The sequence below is a fragment of the Puntigrus tetrazona genome, chromosome 9 (assembly GCF_018831695.1).
Source record: "Puntigrus tetrazona isolate hp1 chromosome 9, ASM1883169v1, whole genome shotgun sequence".
Classification (NCBI taxonomy): domain Eukaryota; kingdom Metazoa; phylum Chordata; class Actinopteri; order Cypriniformes; family Cyprinidae; genus Puntigrus; species Puntigrus tetrazona.
In genome coordinates, this window is record NC_056707.1 from 23,360,115 (window position 1) to 23,385,477 (window position 25,363).

Below are 25,363 nucleotides of genomic sequence, written 5' to 3' on the forward strand. Positions count from 1 at the left end.
ACCAAACAGCATGATCTCTGATTACTCATCCAAAACCATCTGATACCACCAGAAATCATTCTGCAAAGACAGCTGGGCCATACAGATAATGGCAGCATTTAAGCCTAATTGTCGACTGTGTTTAGCAGATTTAAACACTGCTTTGCTCGCCGCTATTCCCGCTTTCCCACCCCGCCATGCAATAACCTAAAACCAATCATTACGCACAAGTTCTATCACAAATTCTGTTCAGTAAGATTTTATGATACACAGCAGCATTCTTTCCACCCCGATGTCCACTTATGGCATTTTTTTCAGGACTATTTTTTGCCCTTTAGAATTAAACTAGACGTTCTTTTTCCTGTATAGTTCACACAGCCCCTTTCCTTATTTACTTGCATTTTTTGCAATCATTTACGGAATTTATATGCAATGTCTGAGTGTAAATTGTTTCAATATTTTCGTTTTCAGTGTATATACCAAGTCGTATGATAACTTCCTGCATATGTTGTTTTTGATCATTAAAACAAAATCACAAAATCTAAAATAAATGACAACTATTTAAATGTTGAAAGTTCTATTAAATAAAATATCTATATAAATAAAGCTAAAATAGAACAAAATATAATACATATGTTGCTTTGGAAATAAATAGGCATAAGCTGAAATATTTTTGAAGCACATTTATCTCATCATCTGTTTTTCAATAGAATTTTAACTGCCTCATCTTTCAATAGAAGCTCTTTATTCAGCAAAATAAACCTAAAATAATTTATTGTAAAATATTTCTTTATTCATTTCACCGTAAATTAAGGCGAGACACTGCAGGTGAATAGGGTAAAAAATTCACTTATAGTTAGTCGATTGATTACATTGATAATTGCAAACATTTTTTGCATTACAAGTTTAAATATGGAAATAATACATTATTTAATTAAACATGCGCTAACTTGCATATATTTCTAAAACAAAAATCTAAACGCAGGAAAAATTCTAATTCAAAATTCTTATTTAATTATTTTGACATATTAGGGTCAAGAGTTTTTACAGAGGGAATTTTGGGTATCTCATTTAAAACGGACAGAAAACAGCACATTTTGACAGTTTTTGGGGGGAATAAAATATATATTATCATGCAAATTATATATGAAAAATCCCTCTGTAAAAAAAGGGTATAAACAGGGATAAAAAATTAAAGTTTGGTGTGTTTGTATGGAGATATATGGTTCAGCGTAGGAGAGCAAACTCATTTTCAGAAAAAGGCCTTTAAAAATATGTATTGCGATTGAAATCTATTGATAAAAATAGATAAAGTGCTATAAAAGAAACACTCAACAGTGTCTTTTGGATGTTTTCTTTCCACAAGTCTGAAAAAACACTATAAAAAACAAAATTTCTAATTGGATAGGTGCATGGCCAGCAGTGCCTCCCATTGAGGTTTGAGCTGAAACACTAGAAGGTGAGTAAATAAAGACAAAGCGATGATTTCGGCTTGAGCTACACCTTTACGTCTCCTTACGATGGCTGCGATCGTAAAACTCCGTCCCTGTGATCTTGTGTTGTGACTCGCCGCTGGCATTTGGCACGAACGCTCTGCTTTCTCTGCCCCGCTCCGCTCCTCTATAGGTGCAGTAATTGGATAAGAGGGAGGAGAGATTAATGGCTCAGTCCCCAGTCCATCAGCCAATCCCGTTAAATGCAGCAGGCCCCAGAACAGCTCAGCGTAGGTGCTCTCGGTTCCAAATCGCCAACAAGTGACACGTCCTCCTGGCACCTTCTACACACACACTGTCTCTCTCCTGAGCATCCGCCAGCAGCCTCTCAGCTCTTCATCCTCTCTCTCTCTCTCTCTCTCTTCCTCTGGTAATCAGACTCCATCGACTGGATTTTCTTATCTCGATCTCGCGATCTTTGAGAGGTATTGGCCTGAACCCGTTCGAAATCCCTAAAAAGAGTAAGGAATAAGATATGGGCGTGAAATAAGGAATACGATTATGGAATCACGCTCATGAATAAAACCATGTTGAGAATACTCCATCTGCCATCGATTTGCATTGTACGAAGAGACGGGAATACTTACAATGACTATGATAATATGTTAGCGGTTACATTTAATTAAACTGAACAAAAATGACGAATGATGCTTTGGCAAAAATAAAATAAAATCAGTTTAATCATTTATTTTGTTTCAGTTAATGTCAATTCAAATGGATATAGTAATACAAAATCAATATTTTAGATAAACTGATGATCAAATTTATTTTAAGGTCCAATTTTGACCGTCAACAAACCATTAACTATGAATTTGCCTCAATAAATCTTAATTTAATGCTTATTATCGGTGGCTAAGTTTGGTATTCCGGGTAGGATTTGTGATGTAGAATATGTATAATAATAACAGACATGCTAATAGCTGGTAAATAGTGAGAAACGGTCCTTAAAGAGTTACACGATTGAGAGAAATTGCAGCTTCACTCCCTGTATATTTAAATGAAATTAAACCAAATTTTTTAGAAATTTTCCCACCGTGTCTTATTTTAGCAAATATTGATATTGTGCGATTCTTTTTACCTTTCACACAACAGATGCACTTTGCTCCAGTAGTCATGTAAAATACATCTGATGCGTTCTAAACAGCGCATTAAATGTATAATGTGTCGTGTTTTCCACAGGTCCCGATGTCTAGACTGATGTCAGAAGCAGAAGTGTGCTGTAAAACAATAACAAATTCAATGGTGAACCATAACTGACCTTTGTCAGCGTGCCGTATGCATGTGGCCTTTGTGCTCGAAGTCTCTGAAATCATCAACGCCGTTGTTCTCCATCATGACCTGCACATTTATTTCGACCCAGGCTGTTCAATAAGTCGCAACCTTCCCCTTTATCTTTCTTTTATACTTCCCTCAGCCTCTCACTTCCTCTCCCGATATGCCCTTCATACACAAAGGCAGGCATATATACGCGGGCCTCTCGCTCTGAAGGGAAATAAGAGGAGCTCCACCTGTCAAAGCTTCATCACGGCACAGTTCGTCTCCTACCCTCTCAGACCTCACAAACAGCATCGCTGTTCCTCTCGCAATGCTCCAAGCTCATTGTCTCTGTCAACAGGAACAATAATAAAACGCCTAAGCCATACTACAAAATATATATTCCGCTCAGTCTCTGTGTGCTCGGCGCTTTCAGCTTTTCCGTGGAAGTTCATATTCCACCAATGAATGAAAAATGATTGCAGATTATCTCTATATCGAGGTCATGTTTTCTTACATCTACAAAACGTCAGAATTACGAGATAAAGCCACGATTCGGATTTTTCTCGACGAGATGTGAAGCTGTCGTTATATTATGCAGTTCGATGCAATTTATGCTGACGTAACTTTGACATATTTCTGACTTCAGTTTTAAGTTCATATCTTGCAATTGTGATAAAAATGACGGAATTGTGAGACATAGACTTTTTTTTTTAATTCGCAGTTCTCGTGAATTCATGCACTGCAAAACTGAGAATCTTGCAGTTGTAAGAAAGAAATGCGAGATGCGTTTATATCTCATAATTTCTTTATTTTTTTTTACAATTGTTAGTTCATGTCCTGCAATACTGATATTACAGCTCACAAGTTTATATTTTGCAATTTCAAGAAAACAAGGTAAATATAGAAAAAAATACCATTTTAAAAGAAACAAGTAGATAAATCTGGTGTCAGTTTTTAAAGAAAAACTAGCAGAGAATAAATACAAAACTCATATTACAGAATATAAGAATAGGTAGACATAAAGTTAGATATAAACTCACAATTGTAAGAAAATAGAATTTTTTCCTCATAAATGGACTTTATACCTGAGTTGAGAACTTTAGAACTGAGATCTCACAATTCTGACAACACTGCAAGAAAAATGCCAGAATTATGCATATATATCTTGCAATTTTTACTTTATTTCTTGCACTTGCTAGTTTATATCCCAAATTTCCATCTTTAGAACTCTCAATTGAGTTTATATCTCACAATTCTGAGAAAAAAGTATTAGACTTTATTTTAGGATCCTTTAACTAGTTGCTTATTTGCGTGCGCATTTCTAGAATATTAGCCATTTACTGGCAGTAATTAAGCACATATTACTGTGAATAAGTTTTGCTTTTCTAAAGTGTACATCTCATCTTCATATCCTTTATATCTGACCTTATCACAGTCGTGAGCTTATAATATAAGCTTGTGAGCTTAATTGTGATAAATTAGTAAATGCTAGATACAAACTGTGAGATAATGCTAGATATAATGCTAAATAGAATTCTGAGGCATATCAACTCAGTTGTGAGAAAAACAGTTAGAATAGTGAGATGCTACTTTTTCTAATTATTTTTATTCTGCGGTGGAAACGGCTTTCCATGTTTTCCATTGATGCATTTGGGGTGTTTTATTAAGATTGGCTTAGCAGCCTCAGAGGGAAAATATATTGTACATAGCATGCTAACGCTCACGTTTGTCTTTGTAAACAGACATTAAGCCTCACAATCTGATTCCTCCCACAACTACAACATCTGATCCGAGCGCCAGGCGTAGACTTTACGCCACTGAGGTGCAATATGCATATTACATTAAAATAAGACTTAACATGTACCCAAGATTGCTGGAGTGAATAGCACTGGAGCTTAGATACAGCGCTGAAAGACGCGCTCCCACGGTACAAAGGGGATGCCAAGCGCACAATATTGCGTTTATCCGCCGACAACGACTACTGGCATCAAAGGGACAAGCTTTTATGAGAGTGACGGTTTGAATGCGTACCTTTCTTGAAGCACCACCAAAGTCAGTTGGGGCTGTGGTAACCATAGTAACAGTGGATTATGATGTCTTACATAACCATGCCTGTGCATTTAAACCCCCTGGATGAACCGCGCCACATTGATTTCATAACGAGCATGTGTCTTCTGGGCATGTTTGAGGGTGGAAAAAAGATCTCATTACTGAAACATGAAGAAAAATCATGCATTATTTAATGTAATCTGTGAAGTATTGTTTGCATTATACAAGTTTTTGTACTGCCGTTAATAGATGCTTATTAAGTAAAATAGAATTACGGTAATAAGAATGTCCACTGATGGTAAGAATACCATCAATATGTTTTTAACAATTTTATAATTATTGCACGATTTAGGGGCCAATTATAATAATGAATATCAAGGGTATATAAATATATAAAAGTTCTGAATTTTTCAATACGACCTGAACATACAGCAAAAAAATTAATCTCTAATAAAACAAACACACACAAAAACATATATATATATATATATATATATATATATATATATATATATATATATATATATATATATATATATATAAATTTTTTATAATAATTTTTTGGCATATATAATTAATATATATATATATATTTATTTGATTTTACTTTATTTTGATGGTAACTTTGCACCTTCTGTACATGTCAACTAACTTTCATTAGAATATAAGTAGACTGTCTGATTAATATTTGTATAATATAACTCTTTATTGATCTATAATCAGACATTCTACTAACTATAGGTGACTTTTCAACCTGTCAACTTATTTTAACTCTAACCCTAACCATACACTCTAATGAAAGTTAAAAGCTAATGTTAATTTTTTTCGTTCAAAAAAATTTAATTACAGCTAGACCAGACATTATAACCAAGCAATGAAGCACAGGGTTAAAACATGTTTTGAACAGTCACTTCTGTTTTTGCAATTCTGTTTGGCATAGAAATTACACTCCATTAAAGGACAAATACACCGCAATAAAAGTCTGTGATGATTTACTGACTTCCATGTCATTCCAAGTTTTTTTCTGCTGGCAAAAATGTAGCAGTAATTTAGTAGAAAAAGGACAAAAAATATCCAAATTAATACGAATTCAGCTATTTAATAGTTTTGTGTGATGATTAGACCAGAATCTGTGACGTTATTTAATAATAATGAATATTAGCCACCAGTATGTACCGTCAATAACATCAACTTTCTCAAGAGTTTCTCATAACTCTACGCCATCAAACCTCCTCCGCTGTAATGTTTGATAGAAAAGAAGCAGAGATTAATTTTACCAGCAAATAAAGGTTTCAGTATAAAAAATTACAGCCGTCTTGACATCATCAAGTGGAACTGCGAAGAAAACCGTCACACAATCTGATAAACATGAGACTTGTGCATCGCTTCTGTAGAAATCTGAGTATCTAAAAATGTTTTGTGACCTGCTCAATCTGCCGAAATCAATGATCTCACAGACATAAAGCACAACAGCTATTTTATTGAGAACAATTTGCCATTACTGGCCCAAACCAGTTCCTTCCTCTGCCTGTTGTATCTCATATCTGGGCTCTTTCCAGAACAGCCATCTGTTGGTCTTTGTTAATGACACAGTTTGTCTCAGCGTGTTGCGCATCTCCATTCGGCAGAACGACTCTAAAGTCACAATGTGTAATTTCGTGCCGCCGATAGGCAGTTTGTGTTTTCAGAGTTTTGTGTTGATAACACGGGATGCTGAGCGCTCTCAGCGGTGGAGGGGGAAGGTGTTCAGGCATGAATTAGACAGTGGGAGAGAAACTGTGTGGGTTGGAGTTTTGCTTATTGCTACAGTTGGACTGAAATCGACCTTTAAAAGTACATTTAAACGCAATTATAACTTATATTTCAAGCTGTTGCCTCATTTTGAGAAAAGTAATGATCATTTGCATTTGGTATGTGAGTCAGAAGTTGATTTCCTAACCATCCTTTTTGCAAAAGCATAGTAACATGGTCACAGCATGTTGGTCTAACAGTATAGAACTAGACATAAAGGACAAGTGATGAATTGCTAAATTACAGTTTAATCAAGTAGAGATGGCAGTTAATGTCAGATTACTGTAATGTATTTAAACATACTAAATAAAGGAGTTCGTTTTTTCGTGAAAGAGTCGTTTGTTCATGAATCAGGCTTCTCTGGTTACACTGTTCAACAGAAAGTCGTGTTTTCTTGTCTTTTTCAGCTCATGCTCTTAACATCAGTGTTACTTTAGATTAATACATTACTATAGTTTTTTAATGTTTAGAATTAAAACATTGTTTAGAACATACACATTGTTATTTTTATTTTAGGTGACACCATCAGATGCAATTCTGATTGGCTATAAAGGATGTCTTAGGCAGAGTCCAAAAATTTAATTCCAGGATCTTTGAGGACTTTTAAAGCACTAATTTTCTCCTTTTCAAGAACTAAAACCAGAGTTTACAAATTTCAAATTCTAATAAACTAATAAAACAAAATGGTATGTAAAGTGCAGCACATGCAAAGTGTGCAATAGATGTGGCAAGAATACTGTGACAAAGCTATCGCTTTCCTAATTTAAAGTGCTTTTTTAGTGACCTGAGGAGTAAAATCTTCCTTATACACTTTAAAAGTTATTAGCTATATCATGCTCCAAGACACTAGGGGTGTGAAAATCAAGTAATAATGATTATTGGGATAATTGAGTAATTAAAGGCCTGGCTCTCACTCTAATTCATCCCAAAGATGTTCTATCAGGTTGAGGTCAGGACTCTGAGCAGGCCAGTCAAGTCCATCCACACCAGACTCTGTCATCCATGTCTTTATGGACCTTGCTTTGTGCACTGGTGCACAGTTATGTTGGAAGAGGAAGGGCCAGCTCCAAACTGTTCCCACGAACTGGGGAGCATGGAATTGTCCAAAATGTCTTGGTATGCTGAAGCATTCAGAGTTCCTTTCACTGGAACTAAGGGCCAAGCACAGCTCCTGAAAAACAACCCCACACCATAATACCCCCACCAAACTTTACACTTGGCACAATGCAGTCAGACAAGTACCGTTCTCCTGGCAACCGCCAAAACCAAAATCGTCCATCAGATTGCCAAATAAAGAAGCGTGATTCGTCACTCCAGAGAACGTGTCTCCACTGCTCTAGAATCGAGTGGCGGCTCGTAACCGATGTATCCATTGCACTTGATGATCTATGGCTTGGATGCAGCTGCTTGGCTGTGGAAACCCATTGGAAACCCATTCCATGAAACTTACCTACCAATACCACTTAGCTGCTGTTGTTTCCCAAGCGCTTCCACGTACTTATACTACAGCTGACAGTTCACTGTGAATTATTTAGGAGCAAAAGAAAATTCACGACTGGATTTGTTGCACAGATGACATCCTATCACAGTTGCACGCTGGAATCCACTGAGCGACCCATTCTTTCTCAAATGTTTGTAAAAACTGCCTGCATGCCCAGGTGCTTGATTTTATACACCTGTGGCCATGGAAGTGACTGGAGCACCTGATTCCGATTATTTGGATTGGTGAGCGAATACTTTTGCTTGCTAAAAATAGTAAAAAACAGGCTTTAGATTACTACATTTCTAGATATTACACTAATGATGAGACATTATTAATTGGTTCAATTAAAGGATCAAAATCAAGTAATTACATGGTTTTCCTGAATAACACTTTTAAAATAGGCTACATAATGTAACATGCTTATACATAAGATTTATATAACCTGCTTACATTATGTATTATAACAAATAGAGAGGGCAGAGGGCGCCAAAAGCCAAGTAATGTTTTTTTTTTTTTGTTGCTGCGACTTTAATACGACTTATGTGACAAATTTAGTGAGATAACACTGTTTTCCCAAATAAATGTCACGCAAGCAATCCAAACTCACAGCATATGCAGAGGAAGAGTTTGTGGACCGAGCTGCTGGGATGGTGGTCTTGGCTCAACTGAAAACAAACTCTGAATTGGTTTAGTTATAGTGAGAATTGATCCAATGATCCAAAACAAAGGCCAAAGACCATTATTGGATGCCCGTGGTCTTCGTGCCCTCAGACAACACTGCATCACTGATTGGCATGATTCTGTCACTGACATTACTAAATGGGCCCAGGAATACCTCCAGAAACCATTGTCAGTGAACACAATTTGCCAACTAAAGCTCTATCATACAAAAAGCAAGACATATGTGAATATGGTCCAGAAGCACCGTTCCGTCCTGTGGGCCAAAGGCTCATTTAAAAAGGACTGTTTCCATTTTATTGAAAAGGTGTTCTATAGTCAGATGAGTCCAAATTTGACATTCATGTTGGAAAATAACAGACACCATCACCTCCGGGCTAAAGAGAAAAGAGACCTTTTTATATGTTATCAGCATTCAGGTCAAAAGCCTGCATCTCTGATGGTATGGGAGTGTATGGGCAGCTTGCAGTTGTTTGGGAAGGCATATAAAGGTATATAAATATTTTAGAGCAACATATGCTCCCCTCCAGATGACGTCTATTTCAGCAAAACAATGCAAATGCACATACTGCAGCTATTAAAACATGAGTTGGTGAGAGTCTGGTTGGTGAATTAGTTTGCCTGCAGCTTACATCTTTCACCTGTAGACGACATTTGGCGTATCATTAAACAAATAAATCAAGGCGACCACAAACTCTTCAGCAAACCTATATCAGACACACTGGGACCGAATTCCAACAGTTCAACTACAGAAACTCATAACCTCCTGCCCAGACATCTTTAAACTGGTTGGGAAAAAAAATAGGAAATGCTACAAAATGGTAAACATGCCACCATCCCAAATATTTTGAGACCTGTTGCAGGCATTTTGAAATTTCAAATTTGACATTAGATCATTTTGTGAATAAAATGATAGAATTTATCAGTTTAAACATTTGTTATGTTATCTATGTTGTATTGTGATTAAAACATTAGCTCATGTGATTTTTTTATTTAGAGATTATTATTATTGTCACGGTTGTGCGGTAAGCACGAGAGCACACAACGAGATTCAATGAAAATAAAGGGGTTTAATTCCAGAATGGTAAAATAAAAGATATACAGACAGGCAGGCAGGATAAACACAGGTAGGGACATTGGGTTGGGACCTTGACGCTCGGACAAACAGAACTGAAAAGACAGGACTTAAATACACGGGGTAATTGACGAGACACAGCTGATGACAATAACATAATTAACACGGAGGGAAGGCAGGGCACAGGAGCACATGGCACGGGACAAAAACATAAACAAAGAGTCCAGAGATGTGACATTACCCCCCCCTCCCGGAAGGTGCGTCCTCGCACCTAAAGGGTAACAAACAAAACAAACAAAACCAAAATGACTAAGATTTGGGGATACCGGGTCTTGGGAGGAGGTTGTGGTGGAGGACGGATCCCCAGGAGTGGGCAGGCAGAAGGCAGAAGGGTCCAAGGTGGTGTAGACGGAGGGAGGAGCCAGGGAGGAGACAGGAGGAGTCCGGAGCAGGAGGGAGATCCAGAGCCCAGCTATGGTGGTCCACGGTGGGGCCGGCCGGAGGGAGGAGCCAGGAAGGAGACAGGAGGAGTCCGGAGCAGGAGGAGATCCAGAGCCCAGCTATGGTGGTCCAAGGTGGAGCCGGCGGAGGGAGGAGCCATGGAGGAGGAGCAGCCATCGACTCCATGGGGCCGACCGGCGCGGCGGAGCAGATGGTGGAGAGACTGAGGTGGAGACGGAGAGCCGAAGAGCCAGGAGTGACGCGAGGCGCTGGAGGTCAAGGCGACGCCGCAGGCTTCGGCGACGACACGGAGACGACGGGGGCGGGAAGCGCGCGGCGGAGCCAGAGCGACTGAGGACTGAGGTGAAGCCGGAGGGAAGGAGGAGCCTGACAGAGCCGGTGGGATGGAGGGACGAGGCAAAGCCGGAGGAGAGGAATCCCGAGGCGACGGATGGTCGACGACAGACCAAGGCGGAGCCGGAGGGACGATGGAGCCTGGTGGAGCTGGTGGACTGACGGACCACGGTGTAGAGGAGGGAGCTAGGAGCCCAGGGGGCGCCGACGGGTCTACGGGCCGAGGAGGAGTCTGGGTCTCGGAGGCAGGACGGTGAGGCGAGGGATCCTCCAACCTCGATGGCGATGGAGACCGGCAGACCCGTGGCGAGCTCCAGATGGTTTGCTGAGGATGAGCGCAGGGGCTGCTGGGATCCATCGACGTGGTGTGGCATGGGTGGGAGGGTGGGAAAACTTGAGGCGGCACTGGAGGAGCGCGCACGGCGCGGGCACTGGAACGGGACGGAGCGCCGCGTGGCGCGGGCACTGGAACGGGACAGAGCGACGCGTGGCGCGGGCACTGGAGCGGGACGAGAGCGCCGCGGCGCGCGGGCACTGGAACGGGACGGAGCGCAGCGGCGCGGGCACTGGAACAGGACGGAGCGGCGCGGCGCGGGCACTGGAAGCGGGACGGAGCGCACGCGTGGCGCGGGGCACAGGAAACGGGACAGAAGCGCGCACGTGGCGCGGCACAGGAACAGGACAGAGCGCGCGTGGCGCGGGCACAGGAACGGGGCGGCTGGGCGGAACCAGCGAGCTAACGGGGCGGCTGGGCGGAACCAGCGAGCTAACGGGGCGGCTGGGCGGAACCAGCGAGCTAACGGGAAGGCTGGGCGGAACCAGCGGGCTTACGGGAAGGCTGGGCGGAACCAGCGGCTTACGGACGGCTGGGGCGGAACCAGCGGGCTAACGGGACGGCTGGGCGGAACCAGCGGGCTAACGGGACGGCTGGGCGGAACCAGCGGCTAACGGGACGGCTGGGCGGAACCAGCGGCTAACGGGACGGCTGGGCGGAACCAGCGGGCTAACGGGACGGCTGGGCGGAACCAGCGGGCTTACTGGGTAGCTGAACGGGAACAGGAACTCAGGATACAGGGGAGGTGCCCAGTCTAAGTCCAAGTCCAAGTCTACATCATCCAGCTCCCTTTGCAGATCCAGCAGCCCCAGGTGGATGATCAGCTCATCCTCAGCCGATGTGTAGTGGGCGGAGCTCCACTCCGCGCTCTCCTCGCAGTCGGCTGTCTCCACCGCGGGGAGCTCCGTTGCTGGCTCGCCGCACCTGGTCTGACGTATACGGCTCGGGTCCTGTTACGCTCCACGGCTCTGTCGCTCTCTGTGACGATGGGTCCGTGGTCACGCTCGACTCCGCCCCCGTGTCAGCAGTGGGCTCAGGCTGGGGCTCGACCATGCGGTGAAGGGATGAGTTGGGCTCTGGATCTGGAGTGGGGCTGGTGTCGTTGTCCTCAGGCGCAACCATCATCGACGATTTGCACGACACCAGCACCCACTCGACGTACGCGGCGAGGCTCTCTCGAGGACCGCTCCCGGACAGCTGCGCTTGGCTGGAGGTGTTAAGTCGCGCGAAATAGATTTCGAGCAGAGAGCAGTCCGGGTAGCGAGAGTCGTTGGCCAGTTCGAGGAATAGTTCTGTGTAGTCCTCGAGAGAGCAATCCCCCTGCTCCAGCAGGCGGATGAGGAAGTTTGGGTCTTTAAACTGGGCAAACATGGCAAAAAAAACAAAAAATAAGGGGGAAAATACGCCGCTATTTACACTTTGTAGGTCCGAGCGTTCTGTCACGGTTGTGCGGTAAGCACGAGAGCACACAACGAGATTCAATGAAAATAAAGGGGTTTAATTCCAGAATGGTAAAATAAAAGATATACAGACAGGCAGGCAGGATAAACACAGGTAGGGACATTGGGTTGGGACCTTGACGCTCGGACAAACAGAACTGAAAAGACAGGACTTAAATACACGGGGTAATTGACGAGACACAGCTGATGACAATAACATAATTAACACGGAGGGAAGGCAGGGCACAGGGAGCACATGGCACGGGACAAAAACATAAACAAAGAGTCCAGAGATGTGACAATTATATTATATTATAATTTTAATTTAGAAACTCTAGACAAAATTTCACAACCAATGATCAAAATGCATATTTTTCAAAACCCTTAACACGTGTTTTTTTCTTTTTTAATCAAAATGTTTACTTTGAAAAACCTATATGTTGTATTTATATTTCATCAGTAAATCCCATATTACAGCATTTCTATGATACCACTGTGTCAGTACTATTCTCTCTAGTCTACAGTATAATAATGAAACTGGAATCACATATTTCGCATAACTATATTTAATGATTGTATTGGCAAATACACAGTGAAACTATTGGTATCTTGTGTATGGGTAATGTTCCTATGGTATTTCAGAATAAATTAGTTTTTTTTTTAAACAATGCTTTTGCAAAAGCAAGGCTTCTCTAAAGATATGAACGCAATATGGAAAATTCTGAACACTGGATAGCCTGTGTTACAAATAATGACTGTTTTGAGTCTAAGTAAATTTGGACATTTTTAAAAATGACATGAAGGTTGTGTTATTAGAGTAAAGATGATAGTGAAAAATCTGTAAACTGTAAAAAAAAAATAAATAAAAAAAAAAGCATCCCAACATTTTGGGAATTTCGGGTTGTATGTATTTTTTTTTAAGTTTTAATTTATTTAAGCTATTTAAAAAAACCCATTTGTTTTAAATAATGATCAATACCATGCTTTGTTTCATTGGATTCATACCGCAAATTCACATTCAAAGCTGAAATACAATATACTTTCTTTTTCCACAAAGCTGAAGATTCAGCCATGATGAAAGGCATAGATCACTGTAAAATGATGCAGTACAAAGCTGAGAAATCTACTGTACAAAGCACATGAATCACTTTAAAGGCCATGCTTTACAATGCTTTCTGCAGCTTAGCTTATAAATCAACATCTGAATGGAAAACATTCTGCTTTAATCCCCTGTTGTGTTTCACTGAAATCAGAAAATAACTGTTGAAATGGCATCAGCATAATCTATCTGATTCATTTGAACAAATATTTAAACATGGGTTGTGACAAATAGCCGGTGATGTTGACAAAAAGGAATGATGTGAACAAGCTTTGCTGACGATAACGATGCTGTTATTAATAATTCCGTCTAACCGGAGCGCATTAGCCTGCGCAAAACAACGGCAGGCATATTGCATTAAAGGAGCAGCATCCAGTGCCCCCAAGACGTTTCCATTCTCAGCATTTTATTACCACTTGTTTATCGCAGGATTACGTGCCTGCGAAAATCCATAGCAGGTTATTGCAAACACCTGGGATTTAATCAACTTCATTTGAAGCAATTTCCCTTTTTGCATCCAGCCATTAGAGAGTAACCGTGTAAATGATGTGTTACCATGGAGGAGACGTAAACAAAGTTGCAAAAACGAAAAATGAAGGCAGGCTAATGAACGACACCGTAACAAACGTTTTATTAAAATGTTTCCTGATTTCTCTTCCTTCCTGACTGAGGGAAGCAGACAAAAAAATGAGCCTAAAAATGTCTAGATGACTAGATCATGCCTAAAAATGCGTGAGTCTCGAAGCGGTGAAATTTTATTAATATTTAATTGTTTCGGAGGCGTGTCTGAATCTCCATCGTGATGACTTAAGTACAGGATTCAGTCAAACTCCCCTCATCACTTTGATGGAAAGTTTGCTGAAAGAATAAAAAGCTTGTTACTTACTAAAACGGCCCATCAAAACGACGGCGGCAGTTTAGCGCTTTATAGCACAAATCTGACAGCGTATTGGCGTCACTCAGCTTCGGCAGGCCCATCAAAACAGCCGATCGGGTTTCGCTCTTAACTGACATTGACATGACATGCATGATTTTTCTGAATTGTGACAGTCCTGCAGGAGCGCAGACATTTCCTCTGACAGCTAAATTACAACGTGGCAAGTCGGTCTGAATGTGTCTCATCTGCCGCTTCTCTCTCTCTCTCTCTCAGCCCTGAAATAACAGCCAGCAGCGCTCCTCGTTATCTGGAGTGAAAAGGGTGCTATTTTCTGTGGAGGAGTTCATAAAATCACTGTGGTGATAGAAAGTCAAGAAATACGGTAGGGAAAGTAAAGGTGGGATGAATAAGTTGCCAGGAGAAAAATGTGAAGCATCGTTTTTAGCATATAAACCGTTAATTTTAATGCCCGCGAGGCGTAAATGACATATAGGGCTTGTTCCGAACCCTCAACTCTAAGCATTGAACTTCTTGTATTTTCAGTTCAGCCCAAACTACGCTGGGAAAGTGATGTAGAGATCATTTTAACTAGTAAAGTTCATTTAATTACAGTTACTTCTTGTTTCGATAGTCCACTTAGACATATGGTGACAGATTAGGGAACACATATTCACTATTAACTAAATGTTTCCCTCAATAAACACAAATTTGGCAGTAAGTTAGGTGTTGTTGTAGTAGTCATGTTTAGGTGTTGGGTAGAAAATTGAATTTGGTATATGGCATTAATATGTGCTTTAATAATCAGCCAATATGCTAATGTGTATGTTAATAAGATATTAGTTAATAGTGAATAGTGTTCCCTAATCCAAAGTGTTACACGAAAAGTAACTTTGTAACTACTGGCACATGCAACTCCTATTAGAATATTAAAAACGACGGCTAGGGCTGGGATAAGCTGGTAGGTTATGGTTAGGTTTAAGATTATGTTTAGTAAATTTGACAAGTTGTTGCAAAGTTGCTACAGTTTGTGGAATGTCTAAAGTGAACTATTTAAAAAAAATGATCTTTTATGAAAACAGGCATCACATTGAATCACAAAAGACATTTTAAAGTAAACTGAAATAATATTTTCTTTTAAATAGTACTTCAATAAGCTTTTGCAATTTTTTGATTCAAACTTTGTCCATTCAAATCAGCATGTCTGATGTTGAAAGCATATGGACTCATGGAAGGTAATCAGTAAACCTAGTTTTTTTTTTGTTGTTGTTGCCACGGGCATATTTTAGTATTAGATTGTAAGCTTCGCTAAAAAAGTTTTTTTTGCACCCTCAGATCCCAATAATTCCAATAATTTTCCTCTCCTCACTAACCATGCATCAATAGAAATCTTATTTATTCAGCTTTCAGTTGATGTACACATTTCAAATAATAAAAAAATACCTCTATTCTTGGTTTTGTGGTCACATATTTCCCATCATTCTCTATATAACATGATTATGATTCTGGTCATGGTAGACACACAGTAGTTACATGGGGGCCCGCGTCCATGGACCCCACAGAACGCAATTTCTTCTCATATTGTCAATACCAGGCTAACGATAAGCTTCGGGACAAACAATACTGTTATTTATCTGTGTGGTTTTATCCATATCTTTATCCATATGTTTATCCATATTTCTGCAATATCTCCATAAGAAGCTGTTCTCAGTTGATGAGATGCGTCACGTTCTCAGTCTCTGTAGGCGCATGTAAAATATTATAATGCTTAAAGTGAGGTGCAATTTATTCAAAAAATGTAAAACTTTCTGTCAGGCGTAATTTTTCTAACATCACGAGCGAATCTCCGTCAGCTCTCTGTGAGCTCATCAGCACTATAAGCGAGCTGCGCACTGAACGGTCGACAGAGGAATTGTCATAATTTGCGAGTTTATAATTTGCATTTCTTTTTAAGTTTGGCCAGTATTTAAACCATTAGCACTCGCGCGCTCTCCAGACTCAGTACTCATGCACGCTCAACAATTGCCCCATTGTAAAACCAAAACACACAGCATTATCAAACGTTTAAATATGTATATCTGGAAAAACGAAATGCCTAACAAATCCCCTCTCCACCACACACACACAGACAAATCAAGACAACAAGAGTCATCTATAAGAAGGGGATTCACCCCATTTTCAAAAACGAAATGTAGGCCTGTAAAAATCGCTATTAATAATTCTACGTGTTAAAAAGAATGATAAATGAATGAAAATTGCCCTGTGCCGGTGGCAAAACGACATTTTACTTACGCAGAACCGAAGCCTAAAGTATAAATTTAGCTCGTTTTTTCGGTTTTGCATGCACTGGTACTTCCTTTGGGAAATGCAAATCAAGTTACACATCAAATGAAAGCTTAAAAAGGCACCAAATCTGCTGGTTTAGTTTGATATACATTATTTAACGAAACACCCCGGCCTACAAGAGTAGAGAATTAAGCATAACTATTATTACTGTTGAAATCAGTTTTGTTCAAGCGTCAAGATATTACACATTCTTCGCCTCACGTGATAGGGGTTAAATTATTCAAGGCACGGCTCAAAAACGCTGTCGTGCTGCGAGGGTTTAAGGTTCCATTGTCCAGTGCTAAAGGGGGCTGGGTGGGACATTCTCCACATCCTATCATTTTCCTGAGACGCTGCTGGGCTGAAACAAGAGAGCTTGAAGAGGCCGGGGATCAGGGGACCAGAGGCCCCGGAGACCCACAGAGAGCGTGATGCTACACATACACTCTCACACCAGAACAAAACCTGACAGAAATGCCACAGGCTGCTATTCGTTTCCATAAAGTCAATATGCAATCAATAATAATAAATCAAATTTGTAAATAAAAAGGGTTTTCGCAATCCTTCCTTAAAGTCAGCGTGAAATCGATTGACCCTATGTTCTCCGTCTTATTGTGCACAACTGAACGGTGACTTGCATTACAAATAAAAAACTTGTCTTTTATCAAAATCCAATTACTTGCTTCCTTTGTGAAATGACTTTCCCTGACATCACAAATCCTTCTTTTCATTGACCCCTCCAACAACCTCCATTTTCACGATCTAATCAATTCCCAATGGATAAAATCAAATCCGTCAACATTTTTGCTCTTATATCATGTTTCACTTGGAATTATGTTAGACTATGAAAGAAAAATGGTTGACATCACGTTGACTCTAACGGTTTCAGTCCAGTACCAATTTCATCAGCGCTTACAAAAAAACGAGATGGTCTTGCTTACCAAGTACAATATATTTAGCTGCAATCCAAATACAAAAAGCCATTGTCATGGATCAGAGTGACTGATTTGGGTCTCATTTTTTAAAGTGACATTTCCACTTAAATGCAGCGTGGCACGCGATCCAAATGTCTTCACCACAAATCACTGAAAGAAACATACAAAGAGAGCGTGACCAACAAATTTTAGGGGGACCCAGAGGTTAAAAGGATAAGAAGTGATTGATGGAAATTGAAAATTTGGGGAGGCTTTCTCGCTCAATGCATGAACCACGGTATGCTTTCTTTTTAAATGTTGGAGGTTTTGAAGTCTCTTGTGCTCATCAGCGCATATTTCTCCTAAAATAACAAATCTAAATAAAAAACAGAAAGAAATGTGACAATTGATGGCATGCTGTAAAAGCTATAAAAAAAAATTATGTAAATACATCAGATTTAATCTTGGAAAAACCTCAAGAGAAACGTCTGAGCTCATATCAATTTACCATCTCTGAAAATTCATGTTTCAACATTGTGAGTCTTTTTTTTCTCAGGAGAAACATCTGATATACAGGTCTTTATTTGCTCTTCACCTCCATGTCACAGCTGTCAGGGAGAAATGATGGAGATATTAAAGAGGTTTCATTTGCAAATTTTTCTTTTCTATGGGCCCTCATGTGCCAATTAACAGAGAATTTAATCTTTTGCGATCGTTCGTGCTGTATTACAGCACCTGAGAGATCTTCGAGCCTTTCCTGGAGAATTTTCTGGAAATTAGAGATGAATATTTGCAACACCTCAGGTATTTAACATTCCATGCCGAATTAAACACGGCAGTGCAACTCCATAAAATCTGAACAAGGAGCAAATGTTAATCTATTTGAGTCACACTTTTTCGCATTTGCTAATTAACACAAAATGATCCTATTTACATATTTAGCGACAGAGCGAGAAATCTCCCCAGCTCAGAGTCGTGCATATGATTAAACTCGAGCACTTTGTCAGCATTAATGACATCCTTTTTGTCATGAAGGGTCATTCTGACGGAACCTCGGAAGACAGAAGAAGCTAATGACCAGATAAATGTAATATTTCTTCTACGACTAGAGAAGAAAATCTATCCAGCATAGTTTTTCTGTCTAAAAATGACAGTGAAAAGCCTTATGTAATATCCATATAAATTAGCAATGTCATTCCTGGTCCAATGAAAATTAATGGTGGCCACTTTTGGAACATATTTAAAAATCAGCATTTTCATTGCCCCTAGATTGAAAAGTGTCCGTTATGATTGTTTTTAATGAGAGTTGTGAGGATTGTAATAACTCTTATAGCATTTTTTACACCTTTTCATTGAACCTACATGGAACAAACAGGCCATTTTGTATTACGAACAAACTTCACCAGATGGTTTGATAAACTTTCTCACCTGTTAATCTTAGCTTATCTTTGTGTGCTTTTAAATATGAAATGACACTATGCATGCAAACAGATTCATTGCATGAAGCCGAAACACTGACCGAACTTCAGATAATCCGAGTGGACCGGGTTAAACTTTTGGTTAAAGCAATTTAGCGAAATGCTGTGCATGTTCATCTCTCCTGTCCGAGGGTAAGTGGTGCACAACATCGACCATCTCTCCATCCTCTGAAGTGCTCTTTTCAATGTAATTGTGCTAGTATTTTCGGTGCAACAAGGCAAACACGCTCAAGCTGTAACAGAACCCTGCGTGTGTATAAATAGCCCTTTTATCACATGCTTGTGTCGGTTGCTAAGTGAAATCCAAGTCGAAAAATTGAACATCAGCTTAGCTTGAATAATTTGATACACTACCACTTCTCCAACTTGGCAAGATCAATTTTCTAAATCAAATCACTGTAATTACAAAGAGAAAATTCTGCAGTTGTAACCTTGCAGCTTCAGCGAAATAAATAAATAAAAGTTTCTGTTTCAACCGCTGTAAAACCCATTTAAGAATTCAAAGGATAGACAAACAAAATCCATAATCCAGAATAGATAAGTGCAGGAGGAATAATGGCCATCACTAATTGTTATAAGCTATATAAGCTTGTAGCATCATCAGATGAATCTTAATGGAAAAGAATATTTCCACTGAGAATTTCAAGCCATGTGAATGGGAAAGTTCAAAATCTTATGAACAGATATTTACTTCGTGAGACTTAAGACTGAATCTTGTATACATTATGTAAGGTACATTGGGATATGTTTTACTTAATTTAATCAGTTTTTCTAAGGACACTAAAAACAAGAGTTTTCAAAAAATTATTTACTTACCAATGTCGCTCTGAAATCCATAGAATGTTTTTGCTCCAGTAAACAAGAAAGGAGAAAATTTGAAGAACCGTAAAACTCTGTTCCATTGCGCGACCGCTGCTGTCAAAGCGAAATTATATGCATAAAGTATTTAAAGAAATTGCTCAACAAGTGCGTTTTGATTTGCTGAAAATGTACTCACCATCAGGCCATCAAAAATCTAGAATCTAGTTTGTTTCTTCATCACATCGGGTTTTGAGAGAGATTTAGTCGTTCACCAATGGGTCTTCTGCAGTGAATGGGTGCCGTCAGAATGGAGTCCAAACACCTAATAAAAATCACAATAATCCCCAAGCAGTCTACAAGACTTTAAACCGTGAAGACTTCTATCCAAAATGCAGCTTTCCTTCTCAAGGCATGAATTGCTGTGTTGTATTTGTGCTGATTACTTGTGCATTATTGCGATGTTTTTATCAGCTGATTAGACTCTGATTCTTACGGCACCCATTCACGGCAGATGACCCAGTGGTGAGTAATGCGATGCTAAACTTCTCTAAATCTGTTCAGATGAAGAAACAATTCCTACGAATTTCTACTAATCATGACTTAAGAGTTAATTAGACCTGGCCAGAAATAGTTGCTAGGAGGACAAACCTTGCATGAACTCAGAAGAAGGTTAATATAGCTGTGGAAATCAAATCTAAAATATGCAGTTTCATGTTTACACAATATAACTGGGGACGTGAACTATAGATTTAAACTCTAATGGAACTCTAATCTTACAGTTACCTGGTTTATAGCGTGTCAGTTTTATGAAATGTCACGGTGGGGATTAATAACAGTGAGCGTAGAAATGTAGTACAAAGGCAACAGCAAGCCAACATGAACCTTATAGAAAAAGGAAAGAAAAACACTTGTTAAATTACAGAGATATTTGCACTCAGGCATACTCTTGAAGTTTGAATGATTACTCACTATTGGTTTGAAAGCTGAATCAATATAAGGGAACCTAAAGAGGTTTTCGTCAGCACATAAAGGTTACTGCTATTTTTCTTGAAAAACAAGAAATCAGTCAGGGTGCGATATCCCACGAGGAATCGTTCATATTGGTAGATTAACCTTTTCAAAAATAGAGTGCACATAATTCCAGAGCAAACACAACAGTGACGATGGCTTTCATCTATGGGGTATTTCCACTGAGGAAAGAAAGATGAAATATGGAAAACTCAAAATAGTAAGGATGTCGTTAATTAAATCATTCAGTGCTACAATTCTGCACAATAAATCAGAAAGTCTCAGCATACAGACTTCTGACTACTGAAATGATGTTCAGAGCATGTTGTAGTTTATTCTGTAACAAACTGAAAGCTCATTTACTTTGGTGCATTTCTCAGATCAGAAATGAAATTTCCAAAATTAACTTCCACATCACAGTCACTTGTGCACATTATAAAAGCAGCTTCTCTTTATTTTCTTACAAATAGACACGATGACTTTTCATTCTGCTGGCATTCTGATGGCACTGATAGATAGATAGATAGATAGATAGATAGATAGATAGATAGATAGATAGATAGATAGATAGATAGATAGATAGATAGATAGATAGATAGATAGATAGATAGATAGATAGATAGATAGAGACAGACAGACAGACAGACAGACAGACAGACAGATAGACAGACAGATAGATAGATAGATAGATAGATAGATAGATAGATAGATAGATAGATAGATAGATAGATAGATAGATAGATAGACAGACAGACAGAGACAGACAGACAGATAGATAGATAGATAGATAGAGACAGACAGACAGACAGACAGACAGACAGATAGATAGATAGATAGATAGATAGATATATAGATAGATAGATAGATAGATAGATAGATAGATAGAGAGATAGACAGACAGATAGACAGATAGATAGATAGATAGATAGATAGATAGATAGATAGATAGATAGATAGATAGATAGATACTGACTGACAGACAGACAGATAGATAGATAGATAGATAGATAGATAGATAGATAGATAGATAGATAGAGACAGACAGACAGACAGACAGATAGATAGATAGATAGATAGATAGATAGACAGATAGATACTGTATTGTAATCATTAAGCACAGCTTTATACTCACACACAGAGATCTGGGCTGAACTGACTAGTCTTTTCATTTAGAGTAATTTTACATGTGGTTCAGCACTGACGTGAAATAAATTGTTCCGCCCTCTTGTTGCAGTCGCTGTCAAAGTCTATATTTCTAAATGATGAGCCTGAAAAATACTGTTGTAATGACGCCAGGCAATTTGCAGAGCAGATCGCTCACTCACCGGCTTCAGCTCGCCGGGTCATTGGCCAGAGAGCAGAAGTCAATGCCAACTGGCTAACGCACCAGAATATAATCCAAAAATAAATGAAGAAAGAGGAAACCTTAAAGCAATAGTTCACCGCAGACATTAAAACCTGTCATATTTATTCACTCTATTTCTAGCTCAAACACAAAGGATGTTCTTTTCCAAGCTGCTCTTTTTCTGTACGTTTCCCTCACAATCGCAATGACACGAGTGCACGTAAACAATCAAGAAATGAGAAATTCTTTCTAAAAGCACACATTCTGTTGCATTGCTTCCTCGTAAAACGACAGAACAAGATTAACACCAAAAACACAAGCTATTTTTGCTTAGCGAGACTTTGTTTGACGTTACACAAATGTCCTTTAGAACCGCAAGCGAGGTTGCTGCGAAGGAAAGCTTTGAAGGCATGGCGATTCGGGAAAGAAAAGGGTCTGTGAATCAATCTCATCGCAGTGAACTGAAGGAATGTTTGAATAACTGTATCGTCACAGCCTTGAATGGTGGAGTGCGCCTGCCCTTTTAAGATATCTGTGGAACTGAATGTCTGAGGAGTACATGAATGCTGAGCAAAGGCACCGATTCTGCGGCGGATGCGGTAATCAGAATGCATGCATAATTCAGACAGTCGAGTGAACGCAGAAAAAATAAACGTGGGTGATGATGAACGCTAATTTAGTGCTTTTCGAGAGCACCGTCCATAAAGCACGAACCACTTAATGATACAGGTCATTCTTTTGCACGATATGCAGGAATTCGACGAAAAGGAGGTGTTCTGTCATGAACGGCGCACGAACTAAAGCCGTATTGCATCTGGACGAGGCCGAGATCATAAGGTCAAATCACATCAAAAGGTCAAGGCAGTTGCCGTGTCTATATTACACTGTGGTCAAAATGTGCGTTTTTGCTACAGTGCTGTTATTGTTTACCCAAAAATGATTTGAAGCAATTGAAAGGAAATAAAATATAAATATTGGAAGGAAAAAAAAAAAATATGAAAGAACTGAATTTTTTTTAGGTTTACAGTATTGTAAGTCTAAACGTTGAACTAAAATTAAATAGAAATCTTTAAAACAAAAATAAGATAACGTAAAATCACTAGAACTTTAAAACAAGTCAATTAAAAAAATTACAACATTATAGAAATAATAGTAAAATAAAAAAGTAGGCAGAGATGGGGATGGCTGCTTTCAGGCATTTCCTAGTATATAAAAAATGCTCTAAAATACCTATATTTCATGCTCAGGTTAACTTAAATCTGTTAACATATTTACTAACATATTGCACTAGACCAACTGATATATAAAAAAAAATATTCAGCTTTATTCAGAGTATAAGTAACTATTTGTACACAATGCATATCTGCATTTAAAGTACAAAGTTAGTTTCAATTTATATCGGTTTATTATACGAAAATGAAGGTATTTATATTATATCCATAAATATGCAAATGTATCGTACACTTATCATTAATGCATTTCAAATGCACATTTATTCTTTACTATGTTCGAGCCAAAAACGTTGAGGTTTATCTCCAAAGCAAACGTCAAGAATATCTTCTTTTCCAGAAAACTTACTCTGAGGCCTGCGATTTACCCAGGCAACCCCTTTCAGCTGGAAACATTCTTCCAGTATCGTGTTCAGATTATTGAAGTGAAAATATTCACCCCTCGAGTTTGGGCCGCGGATCCCACGTCCCACCCCGCGCCGTTCCTTTTACAATAATGTTTTCACGATCTCGCATTTCAAAAGGAAAGATTTCGAGCGGTTTCCAGGAAAAGGGAGTATGCCAGACACCCAACACTGCAGATAGAGCGAAAACATGCCACAGCTGAGACGCGCGTAGGGTTCGGTCGTGCCCTTTGTTTATAAATATTCCCCTGAAATTTCCTAAAAAAAATGTCTGATCCAGAGTCGCAACTCGAGGAGAAAAATGCATGCGGAACAGATACAGTGAAAATGATGGCTGTTTACGATATATGTTTTTTTTTACGCCGTGTGAGTTCGCTTTATTGCAAAATGTCTGCTGATGCATGTCAAGCAAGAACAGACCCATTAAACGGCCAGCGTGGCGGAACGCAGGCGGCACCCTTTATACGAGAAGAGAGCGATTCTCTCTCCTGGGAGCGTTATTGGTTTAGAGCACTTTGCAATCACAATTTCTCAGAATATGTGACACCGAGAGTGCAGTTATACGCAGCGGCGTTCGATTAAAACAACAGAGCAAGTGCTACGGCTTTCTTGCGACAAACATTCAGCTCGTGGCGTTACCGTTGTAATTCTGCAGACAACGTAGGCCGTGTTGTCTGTTAGTTACTGTGGACAGAAGGTGTCCTGGGGGGTCATTTGCGGAGCAGGGGTTTATCTGACGTCAAAGCATCCCAGGCAACATTACCGCCACCTGGGCCCTTGCTAATAATGCCCCAGACAAATCGACCAAATCTGTGTGGCCCAGCGCGCGGCGTAAAAAACGTCCCGAAGGCTGGTGGTGTCGTCGCGGGACTCGCGCCGATGACGCTCGATGAGCTCTGATTTCGATTGTCTAAGATTAGACGTCTCGCTCACGGGGAACGAGCGCGTCTCCACTGAATCGCGCTGCTTTTAGGGAGAGAGCGCAATGTAGAATATCAAGCGCTTTTTGTCGTATTTTCCGAGCGTGCCTTCTTTCGAAAATGTCATAAACCGCATGTTTACCCTCAAGAAGATAGATGCAGTGTGCTTGGGGTTTTGTGTGTTTGTAATGTTAGCTTTGAGGTCTGGCGTGCTCATAAATGTAGATGCGTTTGAAATTAGCTGAAGGAAAAACTAAATAAAGGTTTATGCACATCTAGGCGTATGCAATTTTTAGTGAAATAAGATATAAGATATAAGGATATATATAATAGTACTGTAAAACGATTAATTGTGATTAACTTGCATAACTTGCATAAGTTTTTGTGTATATTTATGTATATATAAATACATAGACTGTATATATTTACATGTTTATACGTTTATATATTCATATTCTTATATTTTATATAAATACATATAAATGCCTGCATGTGTTTGTACTTATACATAATATATACATGTACTTATACACAATATATACATAATAAATATGCACTTTTATATTATGTAAGCAAAAACTTAATCGCCATTA

General features: G+C 39.4%; 2 long non-coding RNA genes across 4 annotated transcripts in view; both read right to left on the reverse strand.

Moving 5' to 3' along the window:
* Nucleotides 1-897: 897 nt before the first annotated feature.
* Nucleotides 898-19,942, reverse strand: LOC122352045. 3 transcript variants are annotated; one of them, XR_006251833.1, is made up of 3 exons: nucleotides 19,880-19,942; nucleotides 2,551-2,689; nucleotides 898-1,924 (listed from the first exon to the last, which is right to left on the reverse strand). It is a non-coding gene; the product is annotated as an uncharacterized LOC122352045 (long non-coding RNA). The 3 variants fall into 3 exon arrangements; XR_006251834.1 differs by lacking the exon at nucleotides 19,880-19,942 and adding an exon at nucleotides 17,613-17,763; XR_006251835.1 differs by lacking the exon at nucleotides 19,880-19,942 and adding an exon at nucleotides 4,761-5,136.
* A 101-nt stretch (nucleotides 19,943-20,043) lies between these two features.
* LOC122352046 overlaps nucleotides 20,044-25,363 on the reverse strand; it is a 6,920-nt gene continuing 1,600 nt past the window's right edge. The window contains exon 3 of the long non-coding RNA XR_006251836.1: nucleotides 20,044-20,186. This is a non-coding gene — a long non-coding RNA (uncharacterized LOC122352046). The remainder of the gene's footprint in view (nucleotides 20,187-25,363) is intronic.